The sequence below is a fragment of the Mangifera indica genome, chromosome 12 (assembly GCF_011075055.1).
Source record: "Mangifera indica cultivar Alphonso chromosome 12, CATAS_Mindica_2.1, whole genome shotgun sequence".
NCBI lineage: Eukaryota > Viridiplantae > Streptophyta > Magnoliopsida > Sapindales > Anacardiaceae > Mangifera > Mangifera indica.
The window spans coordinates 574043-581791 of NC_058148.1; positions in this window are offsets into that span (position 1 = coordinate 574043).

Consider the following 7749-nt stretch of genomic DNA (forward strand, 5'->3'; position numbering starts at 1 on the left):
GCTGAGGAGTGTCTGCACAGGTTCTATGTCTCAAGATTCCAAATTGTTTACAAAAATTAGTAAACTATTTATTACAAAATTCAAGACCATTGTCTGTTCTTAAAACCTTTAGTTTCTTATTGGTTTGATTTTCAACAAGAGTTTTCCATTCTTTAAAAAATTCAAATGCTTGATTCTTAGTTTTTAAAAAATAAACCCATACTCTTTTTGAAAAATCATCCACAAAGGTTAGAAAATAATGAGTATTAGATAGAAAACTAGGTACCTGAGGAGAACCCCATAGATCTGAATGCACATAATCAAGAATGTTCTTTGATTTATGAGTAGCAGCTGCAAACCTCAACCTTTGTGACTTCCCTAAAACACAATTCTCACAAAACTCTAATGCAGAAATTCTGTTAGAATTAATCAAGTTTTGTTTACAAAGTTCTTGCAAGCCCAAGAAACTAATGTGTCTTAGCCTTTTATGCCACAAAACAGTTTCATTCACCTTATCAGGTTTAGAAGACATTGAGTCACTAACAGTTGTTCCTTCTAAAATGTATAACCCATTTATTAGTTTAGCTCTCATTATTACTAAAGCTCCTCTCATTATTTTAAGCATACCTTTTCCAGATTTATAAGAATAACCATTGGAATCTAACAAACTTAAAGATATTAGGTTTCTTCCCAATTTAGGAACTAATCTAACATCATTGAGAATTTTAATAGAACCATGAGCAAGTTTCAGTTTAATTGCACCTATACCGGTTACCGCACATGCATCATCGTTACCCATTAAGGCTTTTCCCCCATTTATCTGTTTTAAATCTAAAAACCAGTCTTTTCCAGGTGTCATATGAAAGGTGCATCCAAAACTTCAGTACTGTCATAGCCATCAAGTAGATTTACAGACTCATGTTTCTCATTATTTGAAGGAAAATTCATTTTCTTTCTTTCAGGGCAATCTCTTTTCATATGACCTTCTTTATGACAATTCCAACAAACTCTTTTAGATCTAGACTTAGATCTATAATTTCTTTTATCTTTTTGTTGAATTTTCTTTTCTGTTCTGCCTCTTACTTGCAAGCCTTCACCTATAGTTTTCTTTTCTATCTTCATTTCTAAATCTTTTGACTTAAGAGCCCCTAAGATATCTTCTAAAGAAAGAGACTCTCTACCATATTTGATAGCAGCTTTAACATCTTTAAAAGTTTCAGGCAGTGAGTTCAAAATAATAATGGCTTGATTTTCATCTGAAATCTTTTCTTCTATATTACCCAAATTAATAGTAATTTTATTGAACTCATCTAAATTTTCTTCTAAAGACTTTCCTGGATCCATTTTAAAACCCAAAAGTTGCTCTTTCAAATATATCTTATTAGTCAAAGATTTAGTCATGTAAAGTGATTCAAGTTTCAACCATAATTTTGCAGCAGTATTTACATCATCAACTTGTCTTAAAACGTTATCAAAAAGATGTAAAATAAGCAAGCTATAAGCAGTTTCAAGTACCTCAGCCTTCTGAGATTCTGTCATATTAGAAGGTAAAACATCTACACCTTCCAAGGCCTTTGCACACCTTTGATGCACCAAGACAACCCTCATATTTTTCCTCCAAATATTAAAATCATTTTTTCCATTAAATTGTTCTATTTCCAGTCTTGTTGACCCTATTATGTTCTTTGCTATTTCTTTTAGTTTCTTTAATCCTACAAATACCAAAAGAAAACACAACAGTACCAAGAAAGCAAAGTACTCACAACAAGAACACAATCTTTCTGAAATATATTCAAATATATCAAGAGACACAACACATATATTTCACCAAAATATATTGAAAAGCACGAAAGCCAAACACATCTCAAGATATACACAAACAGCCGAATATAAACGGAAAAGAAATGAAAATAGGTCAAAAAATCATAGATCTGAAAAATCTTTAGTGGCTCTGATACCATTTGTTATAGATTTATATTACCGAACCCCAAGAAATTCCAATCTGAACAATATAGCAGCGAAAAATAAGAAAAAATATAACAACACGATATACTTGGTTCGGATCTCGTAAAAGAAATCCTACATCCAAGGCAGAGGTGTTCCTCTAGTCAAATCCACTAATATCAAGTTTGATTACAATATACAAACACACAGATCTCAATCTTTATACATCCAAACTAATATACAAAGCAAATACACGACAAAACAAAATCCAAGAGAACCTGACTTCACCATAGAGACACCGACAATCGAACTCAGAGAGCAAAACTTAGCCACACAGCAACCACAAGAGGCACAAAACAGAGAAGAAGAAAACCCAGCAGCCTGCCGCCTTTATTTTCTTTTATTTCTCTCTTCTCTCTATTTTGTAGCTCTCAGCCAATGCAAGCTTTTATACTTAGGTCAACACAAGTGAAAGCTCAGCTGAATTACCAAACTGCCCTCACTTACTAAATGAAATGACTCATGCATCCTTAGTTCTAATTACATTACTGCCCTTATAGTTTTTAAACAAACATTACATCATCTTTCAAAACTTGTAACACTAGACGTGAATCAACAAGATACGACTTGAACTACTAGGCTTAGGGTTAATTAACGTGTTTTTGTTTTTATAGAACTTGATTTAGTTTTTACAAACCAAGTAACAACCTGGTAGAAAGATAATTGAATCATAAGAAGAAAATGTAAAAGTAGATTGAGCAAAAGAAAAAGAGAAGAAAATCAAAGAAAAAATGGCTTCTAAAAGAGAAAAAGAATTTGGAAGAAGAAAAGAGCAAGAGAAGCAAATGAGGAAGATAGACAAGAATGAGTATGTGCGTGATAGGACCTCCTCTCTTGTATGACAAACCATTTTTAAATTCAAAATGAAATTACAAAGTTGCCCTTTCATCTTAAATTTTCTGTTAACTGAGTTACTATTTAGGTGGGAAAATGTTATTAATGTTAAATAAGGGTGGAAAAACCTTGCGTGGGCAATGTTGGTTGCTCTTATATTTAATAGGCAGATTCCGTTTGAAAATTTTAATCGACATTATTCTTGCTTCTCAATTATTAAAGCTGCCAGGCCCCACTATTAACAACCTTTTTGGCAAGGCAAGGCAAGGCAAGGCAAGGCAACCCACCCCCACAAAGTATGATACGTCAATCTGCTTCTCTGTTTTCTTTTTTTAAAACCTTGGATTTACTGGTGAGTTTCAAGGAAATGTTTTCCAAAGAGAAGAACAAGTAATTTAGAGGTCCGTCAGGAAACTTCAATGAATTTGGTTTGTGATTACAGAGTCTTTGCTCAGTCAACTTGCAATAATAATGAAAGATTGTGTAGTTTTGAGATTGAATTGGTCAAAAATAGAATATTTTGAATTTTCGGAAAACACAAAATACTTCTATTAAATTTATACTAAATGATTATTTATATTTATGAAATTTTATTAAATGTAATAATTATTTATACATAACACTTTTTTACATGATATATTCAGATAAATTTTTAATTTTATAATAAATATTATCCTAATCAATGCACTTATTAATGTATTGATTGAGTTAGTCGAAAACAAAATATTTTAATTTTTGTGAAAACAATAAGATTTTTTTGGAAATAAAATATTTTTATCAAATTTATGTTAAATAATTATTTATATGTACCTAATTTTATTAAATATAATAATTATTTATTAAGATAGTTTTTCATTTTTTAATAAAATATTACAAAACCAAGGCAATTATCAGTGTATTGGTCACATGGGCATTAATCTTCTGTCTCTTCAGCTTCTTCATTTCCTGTTTCTTACCTGCAAACAAGTAACGCAAACACTTTGTGGTGCCTGAAAACTTAGCTCTACTTCTCAGATCAAGCCATCAACTTGTACTTGTACATGTTCTAAACCTTCCCTTTATTTATAATTGTCTATTGCTTCTGATTGCTTTTCTATTATTTTCCCTTATCAATTCTCTATCGTTTTATTAGATCTGTTTTATACTCAGTATCAATAAATTTCGTTTAAAAAAAAAAAAGAAAAGAAATTAGCTTTGTTCTCAACTTCTCTTAATAGTATTACTTGCAGTGATCTGTTTCCTTCAAGCTAGACTACATTCATTGAGGGTTTGCTCTTAAAAACTTCGGCTTTGATAGTTGTTTCCCAGTTTGTTTATTAATCTTTTCTCTTAAATGTTTGCTGAATTATTTTGTTATATAATATTGTCCACTTCTTTTTCTTTCATTTCCCTTGCCTCCTAAGTACCCTTTAATTTTAGCTTTACTTGAAAAAGATTTAAGGAAAAAAAAAAAAAAAACAGAGAGTGTGTAAATAGATTTAAGAAAAGATTTATCTTTTCTCTCAAAAACTTATATCAATGTATTCACAACACAATGAACTATCTTTAGATCTATAACAACACAAAAAAGGAGCAAGACAAAACAATCAAAATGAAGATAAATGTTAGTGACAAATTTGGTAAATTCTCTACAACTCTCTGGTGCATACACTTCAAACATACATAAATGGATTCAACTTTTAGATTTTAAGGATGTAAAAATGAAACCAAGACATAAATGAATGATTCCACCAACCTTAGGGTCTTCCACTACCAAATTTCCACCAAGATAATTGGACAAAGGAAATGAGGGATAAAAGCTTCAATGTTTTATCTCTAGTTTCATTCAAAATGCCAACCCTAAAAAAATACAAATGAAGGCCCACCCTTTATATAGGAAACATGGACGATAATGATACAATTTTGTCAACAAAATTAATTAAAAATCAATTAAACTCCTTAATGTATGTTAAGTAATCCATCATGAACTAAACCCATACCTCATTAATTTACTAGGAAACAAAAGTGGTTATCTTTTTCCTAAATTTAGGAAATATGTCTCCTATCTTTGCAACCAAGTTTCCATCTAACTCTAAAACAACTAAATATACAAGTTTGGGCCAAATGGGCTTCTTAAAGCTCCTTGGATGGTTTGGGCTCAAAATGGATTTCATTTGTTGCTTCTTTGGGCTAATGAGTGTAAGCTATTCTCTTAGACCTTGGGTGCATACTATGAGACTATGCTCAAAAGTGAGATTGGGCTAAAAATGAGGAAGCAATGCTTTTTTTGGCTTGTGAGTTGTTGGATTTTCATCTTTCTTGGTTTCAAGGGTAGCATGGAGGCTTGAGGAAGGCTTGGAACTCGAGAATGGTGATGAAGCCGAGTATGCATCCCTCACTACAAATCCTAGATGATTTTTTTTAAAGAAACGAAAGAACTTAGAGTTTTAGATCTTACTCGATTTCATTTCTTTTCATTACCTTCATCTGTTTCCTACTTAAAAAACCTTAAAACATTGTGTTTGGACTACTGCTTGTTAAAGGATTTAAGAGTTCTGGGAGAGCTAAATAAATTAGAAATTCTTAGCTTCTTAAGCTCTAACATTAAACAGTTACCAGCAGAAATCAAACAATTGACTTGATTGAAGTTATTAGATTTGAGCAATTGTATAAACCTTAAATACATTGCACCAAATGTCATCTCCTGCTTTTCTTAGTTAGACGAACTTTATATGGGCAACAATTTTGCTCAATATGAAGTTGAAGGAGTGGATAATCAAGGACAAAGAAATGCTAGTCTTAAAGAGTTAAAGTAGTTGTCTACCCTATAAGCTTTACATCTTCATGTTCAGGATGCTTGAGTTATGCCACGAGACTTGTTCTTAAAGAAATTGAAAAGTTATAAAATATTTATTGGAGATAAATGGAAGTGGTTAGGTAAAAATGACCTTTCAACTTCAAGAACATTCAAATTGAAGATAAGTGATCATGTTTATTTGGGACAAGGAATTAATAGTTCGTTGAAGATGATTGAAGAGCTCTTTCTTGAGGAAATGAATGGAGTAGGTTATGTTCTTTATGAACTCAATTTAGATGGTTTTCCACATTTAAAACATCTACATGTAAATGATGGTCTTGATATTTTTTATATCATTAACTCAGTTGCTTGGAAACTAGCCTTTCCCAAGTTGGAGTCCTTGATCCTTTGTAATTTGATTAAATTGGAGAAGATATGTCATGGTCAAATTAATGCAAGGTCTTTTAACAAATTAGAGATCATAAAAATAGAAAATTGTGATAGATTGGAGTATCTCTTTGCCTCCTTCATGGCAAAAAACCTTATGCAGCTACAAGAAATTGAAGTGATTGATTGTAAGAACCTAAAAGAGCTTTTTGGTGAACAAAGTGATGACCATGGTGATGAAATTGAGACAAATAATAAGACAAAGTTCAATCAATTGTGTTCTTTGACACTACAATGCCTACCCGAATACATTAAGATCGGTTTGACATGACAACATGTTTTGTATTTTCCATTTTTTATTTTCTTTTGATGTAAAAAGGAGTATTCTTATTAGTTCGTAAGTTATTTTTAAGGGCAATATTTGTTTCTACAGGTTGTCTTTCCAAGAGTGGAGAACTTGAAACTGTATTCAATTAATTTTGAGAATACATGGCTTGATAGACCTCTGTTAATGTTTTCTTATAGTCAATGCTTAAAAAGCTAAGCATTGAGCAATATCCTTGCTTGAATTTTTTGTTTTCATCTGCCATGGTCAAAAGTCTTAATGAACTCCAAAAGTTGGTGATAAGCAATTGTAAGTCCATGGAAGTAATACTCGACTCAAAAGGAGTACAAAAAGAAGAAAAGATAATTGATATGAGTTTTTCTAAACTGTTGTACATGAAGTTTGAACTTCTACCAGAACTCACAAGTTTTGGCACCGAGAATTTAATTAAATTCCTATTGGATTCATCAACCCATGATGGGTTGACCCGATCCATTAAGGTTAAAAGACAATATTATTAACCTTTATATTGAGAATGACTTATTTACCCTTAGCAGTTATTGAAGTTAACTGCTACTCTCTCTCTCTCTCTCTCTTTTTTTTTTTTTTTATAGAAGTCACATAACTTTCATTAGGGTAGTGAGTCGGACGCTCATAACTCTCATAAACGCTCTCAATATACTACTTTGCTTCACCTACAATATCTTCACAGAAAACAGAAAAGTAAATCAAGTAAAGTGTTGTGGATTGTTAATCGGAGCGCATTAGATCACCAATAATCATCAGAATTCCAGATATCAAATTCGGGTATGCTTTTCTATGATCTTGGACCTTTTTAATTTTCGCTAACATTGATATTAGAGCCTTGTTTTATCTGTGTAATTGTGTTGTTGGTGATGTAAGCATGGTTCTGAAGCATTTTTAGAAATTAATTGCCATGAACAGTGTTATTTTTAATATAAATACGTACGAACCTATTTTAATTATTGATTAATTCGTTGTACTTTTGTGAAATTGATGCCTAGAATCATATTAAGATGAATTCTGGATATGAGATGCATGTTTAGTTATAAAAGATTGCATTGAATTCACCTTAAATTGATTGAATTCCAATGATAAGTTCTCACCCAAAAAAAAAAAAAATTGTGACATTCATGCATTTAATTCATTGAAATTCAATGATGTTTTCACTGTAAATTACATGAATCTAGATCGTTGAGTATCTGGCTTCAAAAGCCCTATGAAATCACCATCGTTGGATGGCCAGAATATGGCCAATTCTACCGTCGAAATGGTTAGGGTTCATACTACATTACGAGTTACAATTAGATTGGGAAAACCTGTTTCGACCCACTGGTCAACGGATTGGTCAAAATCTATTGGTCAACGGGTCAAACCGTTTAATCAATTGGGGTGACCAGACCCGAGTCCCAACCCATAGGTT